This window comes from Anabrus simplex, chromosome 11 (assembly GCF_040414725.1).
Source record: "Anabrus simplex isolate iqAnaSimp1 chromosome 11, ASM4041472v1, whole genome shotgun sequence".
In the NCBI taxonomy this organism is placed as follows: Eukaryota; Metazoa; Arthropoda; class Insecta; order Orthoptera; family Tettigoniidae; genus Anabrus; species Anabrus simplex.
This window is the reverse complement of record NC_090275.1, coordinates 27212026-27231206: the sequence shown is the minus strand read 5'-3', so window position 1 is coordinate 27231206 and position 19181 is coordinate 27212026. Positions and strand designations below refer to the sequence as shown.

The window sequence follows — 19181 nt, the reverse complement described above, 5'->3', positions numbered from 1 at the left end:
TGAATCTCATTGGCTGAAAGGAGACCACGTTGTCAGGGACGCTTACGAAGGCGCGAAATGTGAGGAGCGAAATCCATCCATATCTCCTAAATCTGTGATCACCTGGAGTTCATATTTTATCCAGCAGATATGCTAGCGGAGTGGATTAATTTGATGTAAATTTTAACTTCCAATTCGGAGTGCAAGTACCGATATTAAAAATCCACCCCCTCCCTAAGGGGCATGACGTCAACGAATCCGCGGGAAAAAGGCTTCATCCATATATACGAAGCTGAATTGACGGTCGCCAGACACTTGTCTTGAATCGTTGGAGCTGAATTGACGGTCGCCAGCACACGTGAATTGAATATCGGGAGCTGAACTGTTGGTCGCCGGTAACTTAGAATTCTACGGACGTACAGTCATTTAATGGCGCGAGCATCCGCCAGTGTTTGTAAAGTGTAATCGCGCTCAAGCAACATGTTAAATCTGGAAATAGTTAACGTAGGATAGTGTTTTTTTTATTTATGAATAATCAGTGACGTAAAGTAATTACCCTGCAAGAGAGTAGTATAAAATATATCACCATAAGTACGTACATAATAGACTGTGTGACGAACAGTACTTTAAGGAAGTAGTAGCCTGTACTTAGCTATACCGAACCGATGTCATGAACACGTCAAGAATGCCGTATAAATCGGGCGTATCGCGACGGGCGAAATAGTTGACACCTCGTCGTACGTGTCCAGGTCCATTGTGCGGTAGGTGGACGAAGATTAAATAGTGTAAATATATTAAATTCTTGGGTCTAGGATAGAAATTTGTTGTATCCAAATTAAAGTATACAGTGTTAACGTAGTAAATGGTGAAGGTTTGTGGTAATCAAGATATGAGTGTAAAATAATAATGTGCCAGGAAATCTTTTGTGAAACTACGCCATCAAGGATGGAGGAGTAAAACGCAGAGAGGGGCTGGATGAAGCCTCTCGTCTGCAAAGCTGCAATGGAATACCGATAACTAAGATGAGTACTAAATTGTAAAATATATTTGGGAAATGTTATCGTGATGGGAAAAATGGGAATAATTTGGTCATACTTGGTTACCTTCTGTAACAAGATGGGTCGCTTAACGACCCCATCCTAAATTTGTAGCACGGACAGTAGTAAATCATAATAATGTAAATAATCGGGTCTTTTATGTATTCAGTTTGTTGGAGATGTAAATTTGTATATATAGTGTAGTACGTTAAGTCATGCATGCATTCATTATTTTCTTTGTAGTCGATAAATTTCTTTACATTTGATTTGGTTATGATAGTTAAATAAGACCCGATATGTGCTTTTATGTTTTGTCATTTTAACGAGCCATTTAATGACATGGAAGGAAAATCCAGCTTCGCCATACCAAGTGTGTTTTGTTGAAATTAATATGGTCATATTTTCAAAGTGAAGTTGTTAAATTTGTGAGATGCGATTAATATAATATTTCCAAGTAAATCATATCTGGAGTGATTAGTGCCAGAATAAATTGAATTTGTAAAAGGGGTTATGCGTTAAACATAATAAGAGTGGACTACCGTATTACAGGCGAAATTATTATTTTTTTAAATATTAATAATAATGATAAATAAATAATATAATTATTTTTTTTGTGAAGATATTTCTTTTTTTAAATATGATTTGGAGATAATAATAATTTATGTGATCAAGTGTTGAGTTTATTGGGAATCATTTAATGACGGGAGGTCGTTTTAATTTGGAATTAAAGTGCGTGATAACTTAATTTGATCGATTAATAATATTGAAATGTAGATCGGTGTTAATAATCCGTACATGTTAATGAACGTGTGGTTTAAATTACGGTCCAATTTTTTTTTACGTATAAATGTCGCGTTTTGAAGTTGCGATTCATTAGCCGGAACATGTAGTGCTAATATTACGAGACCATGATTGTCAAATTTTGGTAAAAATAATTTCAAGATGTTACGATTATTTGTGGAGAATGAACTAAGGCATAGATCCAAATGAGATAGAAAATGTGAAAGAATTTGCAGTCAGATAATAAAAGGTCGTACGATGTCCGAAATGAATAAATAAGTCAGTTGATAATTCTGTGAGGAATAAATAAATGAATCGAGGAATATTGAGATAGAGAGGAAAATAAATTCCGTACGAGAGACACTTAGGATATTGATATGAGTGTAAAATGTACGGGCAGTGTCACAGAGAAATACTGAGTTACGCAGCGGGTAGAATTCGAACCCGTGACAGCATGTACGAAATAAATAGACTGCACAGTTATTCGTTGAGATACAACGGATCTAAGGATAATGAGAGTTCAGATTCCACTGAAATGGTCGTATATTGTATTCATTGTAATAACGAGTGAGGACAATCATGATGTCGTGCTAATAATAATAGTAAATATTGCAGATAAAGGATTGGACCGCCTTAATTAATTGAGCGTTGATAACGATGTTAAACGGGAATCTAATTGAGAATATGCAACCGATAATAACAACAATGTAAGGACGATGTTAAATCACCGCGGTCGGATTAATAATAATTGTCATAATAATAACTGTAATGATGTCGTTGGTTGATCAGTGAATTAATTTGTAATTGCGACCGATATCTTAATATATAATTTGGCGGAAGTGACCGGTCCATTTATAATAATAACCTCTTAAGTGACATGTATGATAATAATAATATCTTGAGTCACCTATTAATTAATAATAATAATAACCACGAGAGGGATATAATAATAATAATAACAGTAATAACCATTTGTGTTTGCATCCCGCATAATAATGATGATATTAATCAAACGTGACAGTGCCAGGAACCGTTGAGTAATAATAATAATAATAATAATAATAATAATAATAATAATAATAATAATAATAATAATAATTTCGAGGATGATAATTTCATGAAGATTGTGACGAGCGTGGATTAAATTATTTGGTAACAACATCCCTCTATTAGTATGTTTAATAATGAGAGTGATAATATTAGAATCATTTTTTTTTTACCGCGTTATTGTACGGTTTCCGTACGGGACGATGTTACAGTCATACTTGCGTGTTTGTTTACTTCGCTCGCGATGCGAGGGGGGTCACTGGCCACGGTATTTCCCACCGCTTCTCGTTATCTCATCTGTGTCAGTAGTCGACTGAGGCTAACTGGTGACAATTCAGATCACATGTAAATATATGTAAATGCTAATTCATTGGTATGGTACCAGCTGGATATCGTAAGATAGGAACTGTCCGTGGAATCCAGTTTTCGCACTTCACGAGAAACATTACCCAGTCCGAGTACCGGTCTCGGAAAAATGTATATAGCCGGAGTACATCATCTTAGTTAAATCGGGAAGCCGACCGTAACATGGGTTATGCTCGGGCTCCCGATAGAAGGAAGCTATATCCTTGAGTAACGGTTCGATTCAAATGGAATCGATCCGTAAATTATACCTCCAAAATGTCATTTTATTTCAGAAGCAACGCAGCAAGATATTGATACCACTTGCGGTATGGCAAGTGATTTATATATGTAACATGTGTGTAAATTCAAATATTGTTGCCACGTGTATCAAAGTTTTATACGTCAAATGGCGTAATAAACCGCTCCTTCTGGCAAATTATTTCAAAGGAAACCACTCTCATAATCTTTTTATTGTAGTTAGATGATGCCCTTTTTAACGTAACAGTCACTTCCTAGTCCTATCATGGAGTCCTTAAATTCAAGTTACAATCGAGCCTTCCCCCTTTTAATTTTAAGTTGCTCCGTTCATCCCCGTGTTCTATTATGCCGTTATATTTATATTTGATGATTTAAATAATGAACCGACACCCCTGAGATAAATGCTAGTCTGGGACTCGGGAGGTGGACGGGTGCACTACGCTATCCTGCTGTACATAAAAATAACTATATATAATAATCAAATATAAATTAACATTTTGCTTCCTGCGAAGAAATTAACAAAGAACGAATTACAATTTCAATAATAATAATAATAATAATAAATAATTATATTAATAATAATAATATAGATAAACCTAATATTTACAATTAATTTGTCCGATTCCAGAAGTATATCACATTGACGAATGTTCAGTTTTCATGTGTTTACTGTGGGTGAAAAACATTGCGAAATGGGGATAGGGATAAGGACAACTATGCAGGAAAACCACAGCTGAGTACTTTCTAACACTACTGAATAATAATAATAATAATAATAATAATAATGATAATAATAATAATAATAATAATAATAATAATAAGAAGAAGAACCATGGGGAGAAGATGAGGAAGAAGAAGAAGAAGAAGAAAAAGAAGAAGAAGAAGACTGTCGCACTACGAGCTCGTTTCATAGAGATATTTTGAACACATACTTTTAAATCTTCCGTGGTTTGATATCCCTCTGACCTCCTGCGGAAGGAAGTTCCATTCACGGCTGGCCACAACAGTGAAGGAATTGTTGTAGGTTGAGGATTTATGCTTAGGAATAGCGAGCAGTGTCGAGCTCAGCGCTCTGGTGTTTTTATCATGGTGTTCAGAAAGGCTATGAAATCGTTCATACAGGTAAGATGGGGATTGTAAGGTAAGAATTCGGTGCAATGAAGTCAGGGTATGCAGCTTGCGTCTGTCTTCAAGGCGTAGCCATCCGAGGTCGACGTAAGACTGGGTAACATGATCTGAAAATTTCAGATTACATATAAATCTTACACAGGCATTCTGTGCACGTTGTAGTTTATCTCGAAGCTCGGTTTTCACATCTTTGTAAACTACGTCACAATAATCGAATACTGGAAGAACGAGGGTTTCAACTAGTTTCTTCTTTAAACTGAACGGAAAAGTAAATTTGAAATTGTTTAATGTGTGCAACGTAGCAAAAACTCGTCTACTCACAGATATTACCTGATCCGTCCACGAGAGGTGCTGGTCAATGGTTACTCCGAGATTTTTTACGCTCTTGCAAAAGGGCAAAACTTGATTTTGAAGTTGTACGTCGGGGATGGACATGCGGAAATTGTCGGAAATAAGTCTTGGGTGGGCAATTACGATTCTACGAAAATAGCTCAAAATATGCATTTATATGACAATAAAGATCACTTAGTTGTGACCATATTCGCTTGATTTGCACCAAAATCCAATCAGGCAAGAAAATAGAGACAAAGAAAAAAATATTACTTTTCCTAAGCATCCGAGCCCTATTCATAAGAATACAGCGCGCCCGCCTCTGGTGTAGTGGTTAGTGTGATTAGTGCCACGTTCGATTCCCACCTCAGCCATTCTCGAAGTGTTTTTCCGTGGTTTTACACTTCTCTAAGCAAATGCAGGGATAGTTCTTAACTTAAGATTACGGCCTCTTCCTCCCACAAGGCCCCTATTCAGCACAACAGGTGAGGCCGCCTTGGTGAGGTAGTGATCCTTCTCCCCCGTTGTATACACAACCAAATGTTTCACGCTCCAGGACACTGCCCTTGAGGCGGCAGAGGTGGGAGCCCTCGCCAAATCCGGGGGAAAACCAACCCTGGAAGTTAAACGGATAATTAAATGAAAAACGCCGAGTTCAAGCCTATTTTGTGTGTGTGTGGATAAATATATATTATTCCTGATTCGTTAAATCTTAGTTAAAAACCTTGTGTTTAGACAGAAGTCTGCTTGATAACGTGTATAGAGAGAGAGAGAACGGTTAGATTCGGTATTTAATGATTTCATGGTAAGAAATAGGAAATCGGAACCCGTACAGAGTTAGTTGTGAAGAGAGGCATTGAAGCGCTTGGTTAATTCACAAGGACTATCAGACTGAATATCGGAAGAGAAAACAGTCCTAAATCAAAATACATTATTTATTTATTTATTTATTTATTTATTTATTTATTTATTTATTTATTTATTTGTTTGTTTTCCTTCTACTTTGGCAAATGTCTCGGTATAGTACGAGATATTCAGTTATTTGAACGCCCGAAATAAAAGTTCCGAGTTGACATCAGAGGAGAGGTTTTCTGATGATGATGCTTGTGGTTTAAAGGGGCCTAACATCTAGGTCATCAGCCCCTAATGGTACGAAATGTTAAGACAATTTAAAAATCCAGAACTCTTCACTGACCAATTCGAAAACGTGAGGACGAAGAATGAATGGATGGATATGAAGTTAAAACAATCAGTGGATCCGACCCGCAATGCGCCACATTCCCAGAAACTAGCGTTAAATAATAGTATTACTGCCCGTGAGATTGAGTCTAAAGCACAGTACTGAATCGATGATGCTTGTAGTCGAAACGGGTACAAAATCCAGGTCATCGGCCCCTCAAAATGGTACTTATCGCTAGGAAAATAGAACCCTGCTAGTTGTCATGTTGCTGTACTAATCAAAAGTAGCGTAGACTCGCGGTATTCCACACATTATGGTACTACTCACAGGTAATGAAATTCGCACATGTAACACAGACCTATGGTGTTTCGTACATTGCGGCGCTATTTACAGGCAACGCAAACCTATACTGGCAACGTAAACCTATGGTGTCCCTCACATAAGTGGACTAACCACAAGGACCTGCACTATCCCGTGGTGTTCCTCACATAGTGGGTACTAACATCAAAATTGAAAGAAATCGCTATGAAATGGTAAGTTTTGGATGCTCTCTGAGTGAATTCGATAGCGGGTTGACAGTCTACGAACTTAAGTGCTGTAAAAACAGTACTATACAATCAAACTTTAAATATACTGAAACATTAAAAGAAAAAGGAAATCAAAGAAGAATTTGGGAAGGGAATCACAATCAAAGGAGAGGAAATAAAAACCTTGAGATTTGCCGTTGATATCCTATTTTTCCTAGTGGCTTTACGTCGCACCGACACAGGTAGGTCTTATGGCGACAATGGGATAGGAAAGGCCTAGAAGTATGAAGGTTGCGGCCGTGGCCTTAAGGCACAGTCCCAGCATTTTTCTGGTGTGAAAATGGGAAACCACGGAAAACCATCTTCAGGGCTGCCGACAGTGGGATTTGAACCCACTATCTTCCGGATGCAAGCTCACAGCCGCGCGCCCCTAATCGCACGGCCAACTCCCCCGGTAATACTTTATCTGAGACTGCAGAAGATCTAGAGTGATTGCTGAAGGTTATGGACAGAGTCTTGGGGGAAGGAGTGGAAGATGACAATAAATAAGTCCGAAAGAAAAGTAATGGAGTGCAGTGGAACGAATTCAGGTGATGCAGGAAATATTAGATTAGGAAATGAAGTCTTAAAGGAAGTACGTGAATATTGTTACTTGGGTAGTAAAGTAACTAACGATGGCAGCAGTAAGGAGGAGACAAAATGCAGACTAGCACAAGCAAGGAAGGTCTTTCTTAAGAAAAGAAATTTACTCACTTCGGACACATATAGGAACTAGATGTTCTCGTAGACTTTCGTCTGGAGTGTGGCATTGTATGAGAGTGAAACATGGACGATAACAAACTCAGGAAGAAAGAGAATAGAAGCTTTTGAAATGCGCAGTTACAGAAGAATGCTGAAGGTCAGATGAATAGAGCGAATGAAGAAATACTGAATCGAATTGATGAGAGGAGATCGATTTGGCTAAATTTTGCGAGGAGAGATAGAATGATAGAACACATCTTAAGACATACAGGACTGGTACAGTTGGTTTTTGAGGGAAGTGTAGCCGGTGGGAACGATAGGGGTAGACCAAGGTATGGACATGACAAGCATATGTAGGATGCAACAGTTGCGTAGAAACGAAAAGGTTAGCACAGAATAGGGTGGCATGCAGAGTTGCATCTAACCAGTTTTTGGACTGAAAACTCAAACACAGTAAAACGTTCACTAAAGGAACAATGTACGGCCTGATTATACAATTAATAATAATAACAACAATAATAATAATAATAATAATAATATTTGTTTTACGTCCCACTAACTACCTTTTAAGGTCTTCGAAGACGCCGAGGTGCCGGAATTTAGTCCCACAGGAGTTCTTTTACGTGCCAGTAAATCTACCGACACGGGGCTGTCGTATTTGAGCACCTTCAAATACCACCGGGTTGAGCCAGGATCGAACCTGCCAAGTTGGGTTTAGAAGGCCAGCGCCTCAACCGTTTGAGCCACTCAGCCCGGCCATTATACAATTAAAAAGTCAGTATCTGACTCCACACTAACAGACACGTTGACTGACATGGAGAGGTCGCCGTGTGATTTCCTAGAAAAGTGTTCTGCGTTTTTGCCAATGGGCCTTACTTTCTTCAAAATTTAACGTTTAAATATATATCCTCAAACTTTTATGTCTTGATGATGATGATGCTTATTTAAAGGGGCCTAACATCTAGGTCATCGTCCCCTAATGGTACGAAATGAGACGAAATGGAATGACAAACTGAAAGCCCAAAATCCCCCACTGACCAGAATTCAAAACAATTACGAAGAAAGAATGGATGTATATGAATTTAAAACAATCAGTGGATCCGACCCGCAATGTCTCGCATTCAGAGAAACTGACGTGAAACAATATTAATGACCAAGGGACTGCGTCTATAGCACAATACTGAATCGATGATGCTTTTAATCTAAAGGGGGTCCAAAATCCAAGTCATCGGCCCCTCATAATGGTACTTATCGCTAGGAAAGTAAAACCATGGTATTTGTCATGCTGCGGTACTAATCAAAAGTAGCGTAGACTCGCGGCATTCCACACAGTATGGTACTACTCACAGGTAATGAAATTCGCACATGTAATACAGACCTATGGTGTTTCGCACATTGCGACGCCTTTTACAGGCAACGCAAACCTATGGTGTTCATCACATAGGTGTACTAACGGCACTATCCCGTGGTGTTCCTCATATAGTAGGTACTAATCATAGGCAAGCCAGAACCATGGTGTCACTCCTAAACTGGTACTAATCACAAGTAGTTTCATGGTTCTAATACAATCATCCCTTGGTCACCCCTTTTAGTCGCCTCTCACGACAGGCGGGGGATATCGTGGGTGTATTCTTCGTCTCCATCCCCCACCCACAGGGTTTCTTGTAGTCTTATTCCCGCAGGTATTTACGACTTGTCTGCGTAGTGTAGTAGCTAGCGCATTGACGTTGGGAACTGAAAGTTTCGTGTTCGAGTCCGACCTTCGTCAGCTCTTTATTCTTTTACTGATACATCCCTTTTTTCTTTTTTTAAATAATTTAGTTGTTGTGATCTCTTATTTTAGAGCTCTTTGCAATATTTCAAATCTTTACTCGTCCTCGTCGCTTGAACGTGTCGTAAGTTTTATTCGTTAGAAATGTTACACCGTTTTGTTAATACTCAGTAGGAGTCCATTTTGGCGATTGCTGAATTAACAAGGTGAGTTCCTATAAACATGTTTTGCCAACTAAATTACCGATGAACTCACTTCTCAGATGACTGTATTTGATAAACTTGCGTTGTTCTAGGACTGGCTGACACCCCGATAAACGTTACATCCTTAGTTAACGACGGTGAAGTGTCTCTATAGCATAATTACATTTAGGCGAATTTAAAACGCCCGTCCTTGAATTCAACTCACGCAAGCTTCTCTTCCTCAAGGTCCCTTGTCTTCCTCCCACATCGCAATTTCTCCTTGCAGCTCCATTGCCTTGTTGCCTGAGGGAATGTGTCAGGAACACACAAACACTGCGCAAACATTGCTTTTCTCCATAAATGAAGAAATGTGAATACCGTCCCAAAGTTGGTTGAAATTGCCAGAATGAAATCTCTCTTGAAACCTGAAGAAGGCATGGTGATATGGCATGGTGATATCGTAGAGATGAGAATTATAGGCACGAATAGGTTAGAATGCAAATGTATTTGAACAAGGCGCAAGTGTATGTTACCCGCATGACGGTTCTGCGGTGAGATTTGCATAAATATTATCGATCTGAATTATCAGAACCCCTAAAATTTATGAAACTCCCCGACATGTATGTAGAGCGGCTAGTTTTCACTTGCGCCTTGTTCAAATACGTTTGCATTCTAACCTATTCGCGCCTATAATTCCTATCTCTAGTGATATGGCATGACCCCTCCTGCAAGAATTTAAGTACAGTGCCGTGAATTGACGCTACCTGGATGACTTGCGTGTCAGTTTGGACATTTCCTTCTCATTAAAGACTCTGTCACACTAGGCTATTGAATAATCCTCAGCCTGTTTCAAGTCATTCGACCGGGTCAGGAATGGAATGAAGCTCCGATTTAGCGGAGAGGATAGGAATTGTGCCGGCTGCCGAAGCCTGTCGCACTCCTCTGGGGCAATGATTAATGACTGACAGATGAAATGAAATGGTATTTTAGAGTGTTGCCGGAATGAAAGACGACAGAGAGAACCCGGCGAAAAACCTTTGTCCAGCACAAATCTCATATGGAGTGACCGGGATTTTACCAAGGAACCCAGCAGCGAGGAGCCAGTGCGCTGCAGCCTGAACCACGGAGGCTCTTCACACTAGGCTAGTAACCCAGTTGTTGAAGAAAGTCTCGAGTGTCCAAGGCTGCGCCTTTTGCATTGTTCTTCGTGTACAAATCACTTGAGGAATTCCACATACATTTATACTCTTTGAATATGTTACATACGTCTATAATTTGCTTTCCATTCCACTTTAATGCATCAAACATTTTGTTTCCACAGAGAACCGAACTACCCCACTAGGTGTACACACGTCTACCCCTTAAACGAGCAGGTGTAGTTTGTTGAACGCTGCAAAAAAATACAAGCACTGAGTGAGTTGGTTGTGCGGTTAGGGTTGCGCAGCTGTGAGCTTGCATTCGGGGGATAGTGGGTTCGAACTCCACTGTCATCAGCGATGAATACTGTTTCCTGTGGTTCCCTATTTTCACAACAGGCTGTACCTTAATGAAGTCCACGGTCGCTTCCTTCCCACTCCTAGCCTTTCCTATCCCATCGTCGCCGCCGTAAGACGTATCTGTGTCAGGGCGACCTGAAACAATATGTAATATTTAAAAATAAAAGCCGCCGCTGTTCGATTAATAATGCCAGTCCAGGTAACAGGTAACAGGTCGGTGTATTACCGCAGTTTGTCTTCAGAATTGACATTTTTTGAGCAACAGGATTTCAAGAAACCCCAGCTTACCAGGAATGTAACAGTTGTAGGATTTTCGGAAAATTTCGTCAACATCAATAATAATTTCAGTGAAAACTTCTCAAGGGGCGTGAAAATTGTTCAGAATTTTTGAGAATAACTGTCGGAAAAGTCTGTCAACACTAATTTTTGGCATTTTAGTCAAAACATCATAAAGGGCGTGACAATGTTTGAAACATTTTGAGAATTTTCGGAAAATGTCGTAAACAACATTTTGCTTTACGTCGCACTGACATAGATAGGTCTTATGGCGACAATGGGATAGCAGATGTCTAGGAGTTGGAACGAAGCGGCCGTGGCCTTAAGATACGGTCCCAGCATTTTCCTGGTGTGAAAATGGGAAACCATGGAGAACCATCTTCAGGGCTGCTGACCGTGGGGTTCGAACCTACTATCTCCCGGATGCAAGATCACAGCTGCACGCTCCTAACCGAACGGCCAACTCGCCCGGGTTTTTTTCCTTTTGCTTTACGTCGCACCGACACATGTCTTACGGCGACGACGGGCTAGGAAAGGCCCAGGAATTGTAAGGAAGCGGCCGTAGCCTTAATTAAAGTACAGCCCCGGCATTTGTCTAGTGTTAAAGTGGGAAACCACGGAAAACCATCTTCAGGGCTGGCGACAGTGGGGCTCGAACCCACTATCTCCCGATCACTGGATTCTGGCCGCACTATTATCTTTGTATACATCAGTTTGTTTTCTCGATGATGACAGTATAGTAGCGAGTGAGTCACGTGACCCAACTCGCAAGTTACAGGCTAGTCGAGGTGGACATTTCCAACTTCACCAGGCACGAGCACTAGACCTCGAACTTTTGGATATCACACTTTGCTAGTAAACAGAGTGTGTGCTCACTGCGAATTACTATCTGCCTTACCAGACTGCGTCACTGCGGTTAAGTACACCCATTCCCCTTATCCGGTTCCTGCTTCACCTTCCACTGTTCCATTGCTCTTCCAAGATGTTGTCCCAGTCCAGGTTTCTTCTTCTTCTTGCACTCCTCTTTACTGAATCGGTCTACCTTATTTTCAGTCTGTATTCGCTATCATAATTCTTAAGTATTTCATTTCGCTGGCTTGAATTCTACTCTCCTCCCTACTTGCCATTTTCCAGGCCTCAGCTGGTTAAGTCAATATGGCTGCATGATGCGTTTTATACATTATCTCTTTACACGTCCTTATTCCAGACAAGCTTTCTGACACTCTGGTCGAATGCATTGCACCCTCCATGTCCAGCCTTGTATTCTGCATTATTTTTTCTCTAGGTATTTGAAACACCAATTTTCACAATACCTTTCCCTTGTCTTTCTCCTCTTGATATCACCATGGTCTTGGTTTTCTCTGCGCTGATTCTCATAGCATACTTTCCAAATTTTCTCGTTCAGTGCATGAAGTTATTCTTGTATTACTTTGCCGGTTGTTTCGCAGACCACAATATCGTCTGACAGTAATAAATTAATCTTTCTATTCCCATATGCTTTGTCTCCTTTACAATTTTGTCCATAACCATTAGAAATGCAGAACACTTCCTTGAGTCCAGTATCATTAATAAACCATTCTGTCTTTCTGACTCTAAACGGACACGGTTTTTGTATATTTTGTACAGAAACACGCAATACTGATTAAATCCCTCTCCCCCACATACGGTTTGCGTCAGGAAGGGTAACCGGTCGTCAAACAGAGCCATACAGAGACAGAGAGAAAAGTGGTACAAGAAGGAGAAAACTAAAATTTGCCCCAATTTTTCCTCTAATTCCAACTTCATATTATGATCTTTCCTACTTCTATAAAACTCCACTCATTCCACGCCATCTCTCCACTGACAGCTCGGAACGTACTGCTTAGTCGAGCAGCTCGTCTTCTTACTTCCAAGTCTTCCAAGCCCAATACTTGCAACTTACTGTTTTGTTACAAATCACACAGAACAAATCATATGGTTTTCCTTTAGATTTTTTCCACTTCTGGAATCAAGAAATTCTGGTAAGGATCCCATACACTGCAAAACACTAATTGGTTTTTACCAATGACTTACACGCCCTGTCTGTTACAATCTTACTGCGACCCCTAAATACCCTTATAACCAAGAGCAGGATTTTGTTGACCTAAAAATATTTAAAAATTGGGCAAAATCAAGTAAAACTATACGAAAACTTTAAAAAATGACAAATTTTAAATGAAATTTTACAATCAGTTTACTTTTGTTTTGCTATTTGCTTTACGTCGCACCGACACATGTGTCTTACGGCGACGATGGGATAGGAAAGGCCTAGGAATTGGAAGGAAGCGGCCGTGGCCTTAATTAAGGTACAGCCCCAGCATTTGCCTGGTGTGAAAATAGGAAACCATGGAAAACCATCTTCAGGGATGCCGACAGTGCGGCTCGAACCCACTATCTCCCGATTACTGGATACTGGCCGAATCAGTTTACTAATCGAGTTGGGACAGCTTATATTTATCTTAAACATGATAATAAGCTTTAAGGCTTTTGAATGTCAATAAAACAAGGTGAAATTCTTTACGTTTCGCAGACAACTTTGTTCCATGTCTTCCGGAGAAAATCTCGAGTGTTCACGAGGAAGACGCTCTCTCCTGGAGTGTGGACATTTCCAAGAAGCAAGTGGTGAGCAAAATTACATCAGTCCCCAGACTGACAAAGCGTTGTGAAGATTCTCCGTATTCATCCTCACTTAAGGTTATGATAATATCCAATACCACACGCGTATTTGCTTCAAAAGCCTCAAACATTTAAGAAAATTACTCAAAAAATACAAAACAGTCTGATAAATTCCACAAAAATGACCAAATAATGACGTTAAATTTTTAGAAAATTACCTAAAAGTATAAAATGGCATAAATGACAGAAAATGACCTAATAAATTAGCATTTCTGCAATGTAGTAACAATGATCAGTCTGTTGTGAACCAATTAAAAGATGGCATATCATCAAGAGATCTTAACCGTTTTCTACAAACGTCTTAATGATTTTACCCCAAGGAGGTACTTTAACTCCAATAGCATACTTATTATTAGGGCCCGGATGTTTATGCAGTAATAGGTTAGAATACAAACTTACTGAAGCGAGTGACAAGTAGAGGCCCTAATGGTTATGCAAACCTCATGGCATTGCCGTCGTGCAGGTAGACTACGTGTTACTCGCTTCAGTAAGTTTGCATTCTAATCTATTACTGCATAAACATCCGGGCCCTACTTATTATAAATAACGTAGTAACTTATGCTATCTCCAGTGCGAAGTGAGGCATAGTACTTTTCCGTAATGCTGCTCGATATAAGTTAATTTAAGTTCGGTGATGGTAGAATGAATAAAACTTTATGCTTCTTCCAATTAAAGGTTGTCTATTCCAGAAATCTGACTAAGATCACCATTCTGTACTCTTTCACTCCCCCGAGTGGTATGTTCACACCTCAAATGCTTATGATATTTGTATTACTGAGGCGCTTATGCTTCAGATCACTATGTCACACAATAACACAGGCCTAACATACGCGTAGCATCGCACACTACGCAACCTTAATATCAAATTAATTTCATGGGAATTTAAAATTAGCGTATTTTGATGTGAAAATGTCTTATGGCTGAGGGTCATCCGAAAATTTGTGTCACGTAACGCGATGAAGTGTAGGACGGAACTGATGTCGCATTAGTCGTTATCGTAGGCCTCGGTATTTGTATAAATAGAATATTGATATATTTCATGAAACGCTAGATGAATTCAATGCATCTTGCAGTATACTAAGAAAAGTTCTGAATGAATTTTAGGCGTATACTGTCATGTTGCTAATTTACTTTTCTATTATTGTTTGTTGATTAATTGTTTTCATTTTCTCATTTTTTTAAGTTCCTCTCCATTATTTTAATATTATAATGTATAATGCACCTTTTCTCTTTCCTATCTAATAACTGTATGGTTAATGTTACATAATTATTTAACAAACAAGGTTACAAAATTACCATATTTCTTTAATATTAAATGTTGGTACATGTGCCATTTTCGTTTCTGCATTATCGTGGCTTTGTGGTATGAACTGTATGGTTTCCTTCTTGTTTTCAGTCTTTTTTCCCTTATATGTTAAATATTTAATGTGTAGTACTTAGTGAATAATGTAATTACGCCTACTGTCTGTATAAATAAAATGTACTGTCAGTGACGTCACATTAGTCGTTACCGTAGGCCTTGGTCGCCAAAGATGCTGTGGCTACAAATTCCTTTGATGTAGAGCTGCAGTTCAATATTTGAGTTTCAATTACTGAAAGATATGATCATTAGCTTTTCGCAAAGATAACAGTTTCCGTTTTTTATTTGCAGAAAATTACTAGACGTTCTCTTAAAAATGCATTTAAAAGAATGCGCAAATCCCCTAATGGTCTTATTATCGTCGTGCAACGCGTCGCAGAGTAATTCTTGAATTATTTTCTTATTTTGTCATTGAAATATCACCTGTATACAAACGCTCCGCGGTACAGTCATAAGAGATGTGTTTCATAGTTCACACCCGACAATTAGCGACGCAGGGAAGAAACGTGAGCTGGTTACTAAGCAATACATCCCGTTGATGACGTCATCCATTTCTGAAAGTCTTGAAAGGATTCCGATATGTCACGTGTCAGTATGACTTACGACACGACGAAATAAAACGACGCACAGGTGGCGCCAACTGAATGGACTTCCTTACCTCCTCACTACGCCTAACAATACAGGGTGAAACAGAACTCAACAGACAAAGTTTCGGAGGTTGTTCAGGGATACCACCTAGAATATTAGTATAAGGGACCCTCGGTCGCCGGTGGCTCCTTACAAATTACTAATATAATTACGATTTATTCGGTTTTTCACCCCCAATCACTCTTGTTTCAGTGAAAAAGGCTTTCAGTGGTGCCGACTTAGGGGGCAAGGAGTTTTCTGCCCCCCCCCCCCCACAAAATGATCTTAGAGGGCAGTTTGCCATCTCCCCTCCCACGAAAGATTCTCCTAGGTGTTAAGCCCGTGAAACATGGAGTTTGGTAGTCTTCGGAGCCATGTTACGTAACCTAATCAGGATTCGTAACAATTCTTATCACAAGGCCCCATCCAGCAGTTATCACTACTGATGGGAGCTATTATCCCTATTATTCCAAAATCCTTTTTAGTATCGTGAGTAGCCTCGCGATTCCTGGCAATCGCCGAATATCTGGTAATCACCAGACTCCACCGCGCAGTGATCAGTGCGTGGAGGGCCCACCATACGTAACACAGCTTGTTTATTATTTATAATTGTATATTAGATTGATTTGTTCACTAGTAACAGCACAGGGTCTAATTTGGAGGAGAGCTCTGTATAGAATCTTTGGAAATAAATGTATAAATGTAGTCTTCGGAGGCAGCTAAGTCGGTAAGTTTGGAGAAGGTGGTAGATGGTTTTATGTTAAATTATTTTTTCTATTTGTTTTACGTCGCACCGACACGAGGTCTTATGGCGACGATGTGACAGGAAAGGCCTAGGAATGGGAAGGAAGCGGCCGTGGACTTAAGGCACAGTCCCAGCATTTTCTTGGTGTAAAAATGGGAAACCACGGAAAACCATCTTCAGGGCTGCCGACAGTGGGATTTGAACCCACTATCTCCTGGATGCGAGCTCACAGATGCGCGGCCCTAACCGCACGGCCAACTCGCCCGATATGAAGAAATGAGATTAGAAAGCGGGAATTCCTTCAGAGAACTACATTTCCCAGTGGAGGCTGTTCAGGCAGTACAGCTGGTGGTAGAGATTTTCACATTTCGTATCATGAAATGCGTAACATACAGCAATAGGACATTTATTAAGAAAATGGATTTATGAAGCAAGTGCTAGTATTTTTTACTTGTGATTATTTTTTATAGCTTCGTACATACAACATTCCTTCAAAATATTTATTTATGAATAAAGTTTCAATTTTTCCTGTTTACTTGTGAATATTATTGAAAACTCCGTACATAAAGACTCGTTTAAAATTTATTTGAGAAACACGTTCTATTGTTCTGTTTGTGAATATTGTTATTATATAGACATGTTTGCATTAATAGTTGCTCATTTCACATGCCTGTGTTTATGTTAATCATGCCTTCCCATCAATAATTACCCGAATTGCCTGAAGCCTGTAATATGAAAATAACCGAAACGTACAACTCAAAACACAGAGTAATGTGACGACCCTCACATGAAACACGTACATCTTTGTCGCAGTGTTCTGTAACAAATGCAGAACTGTTCCCTTACAGCAGGGCCTCTCAGGGCTCATGCACCAGTGCATTGCATGGTGCAAAATACGACTTCGCTTGGTTGATCATAGTGCAGACCCCCATTCCTCGATCGTCTCTCTCTTTCCCCCACGCCTGTCTCCCCTTTCCTCACTTGCTCCGTAGCGCTCCAAATCCGAGCCGAGCTTAGCCGAGACAACACGGTGGTCCAAGCCGATGCACTGTGCGTGAGATTTTGGGCGTTTGAAAGCAAATTGTAAAAAAAAATCCTTTTTAAAGTCATATTTACCACATTTTAAAGACATATCTGCTTGCATATAAACTTCTGAAACCTAATCATGACTTAAGACACTAACCAGAGCACCTGAAGGGAATGCAAACATAAAATAGACACACAATGAACTAAGGTAGAGTTATGTGTGATTAATTCTGCCCTTCTCACAGGAATTCGTATCCCTTGTTTAAGCTAGAGTAATTACTGGAAGTTGACATCTACCTTCAGCGAGTCAGTCAGAGGCACGTGCCGCCAGGAACTCCACATCCGCACGACTGGGTGATAACTTACTAACCTCCTCCCGTCAGCAGCATTGCTGCGTGATTTGCAAGTGAGCACGGGCGATAGTAATGTAAAGTACTCTCCACTAAACGGCTTTCTTCACTCAGCGCGGCTGGAGCTAGTAAAGGCGACTTAAAACTTTGGTTCAGCGTTGCCACCCGCACGATATGGATCGTACATGTACGATAATTCGATGCTATGTACTATCGTACGATGAAACCCAGGGATCGCACGCCTATTGTACGATCCTATGACGTATCGTAAATTTTGCCTTTTTTCCTTTAAAATGCGTAGATTTTTGTTCCCTCTTTTATTCCTTCAAGTTATGTTCTATCATAGATGACAAGTTGGAAAGAGAGGGAAAGGCTTTTCGAATAATACGATTCCGAAAGGGAATTTGCTAAGAATGGGCTATTTCATTCTGAGTTACTTCACGGTCTCGCGCCTGTACTGTAATGGCTATGAGGGTGTTTAGGGGTTGTAGTAAGGATGTAAAGGAGAGGGCATATAAGTCTCTGGTAAGACCCCAACTAGAGTATGGTTCCAGTGTATGGGACACTCAACAGGATTACCTGATTCAAGAACTGGAAAAAATCCAAAGAAAAGCAGGTCGATTTGTTCTGGGCGATTTCCGACAAAAGAGTAGCGTTACAAAAATGTTGCAAAGTTTGGGCTGGGAAGAATTGAGAGAAAGAAGAGCTGGTCGACTAAGTGGTATGTTCAGAGCTGTCAGCGGAGAGATGGCGTGGAATGACATTAGTAGACGAATAAGTTTGAGTGGCGTTTAATATAAAGATAAAGTTGGAATTCAAGACGACAAACTGGGGCAATATATTCATTTATAGGAAGGGGAGTTAGGGATTGGAGTAACTTACCAAGGGAGACGTTCAATACATTTCCAATTTCTTTGAAATCTTTTAGGAAAAGGCTAGGAAAACAGCAGATAGGGAATCTGCCATCTGGGCGACTGCCCTAAATGCAGATCAGTATTGATTGATTTGAATTTGATTGAAAATCAGTGCATCAAAGCATTCGCTTTCAGCAGATTGACTATGACTGGAGGAAATCACACTTTGTCAAGGTCAATGATGATATTAGCACCTGCTCTGAAGTAGATTAATTTTGGGCTAAGTAACAGGAGGTGAAAAACAAGTTTGCTGAATGCGAGTTTCCCGCACTTCCAGAATTTGCACTCTTTTGTCACTCCCTCACTTGAATGCTGATCGTGAACGAATATTCAGCAAAATTAATCCCTTTAAAGTCAACAGGAATAGTCTAATTACTTCTATCGTGAA

At 39.8% G+C, this 19181-nt stretch overlaps 1 protein-coding gene across 4 annotated transcripts in view; it reads right to left on the bottom strand.

Annotated features, from left to right (window-relative positions):
* The window catches only part of LOC136883098 (carboxypeptidase D), a 209028-nt gene that overhangs the window by 175562 nt on the left and 14285 nt on the right, over positions 1 to 19181 (bottom strand). Inside the window, exon 1 of one of the 4 annotated variants that reach the window (XM_067155282.2) lies at positions 17827 to 17962. The exons of the other annotated variants lie outside the window; for them this stretch is intronic. The gene's annotated coding sequence lies outside the window, so the exon portion shown is untranslated. Of the gene's footprint in view, positions 1 to 17826; positions 17963 to 19181 lie in introns of those variants that run through there. 4 annotated transcript variants of the gene reach the window in all.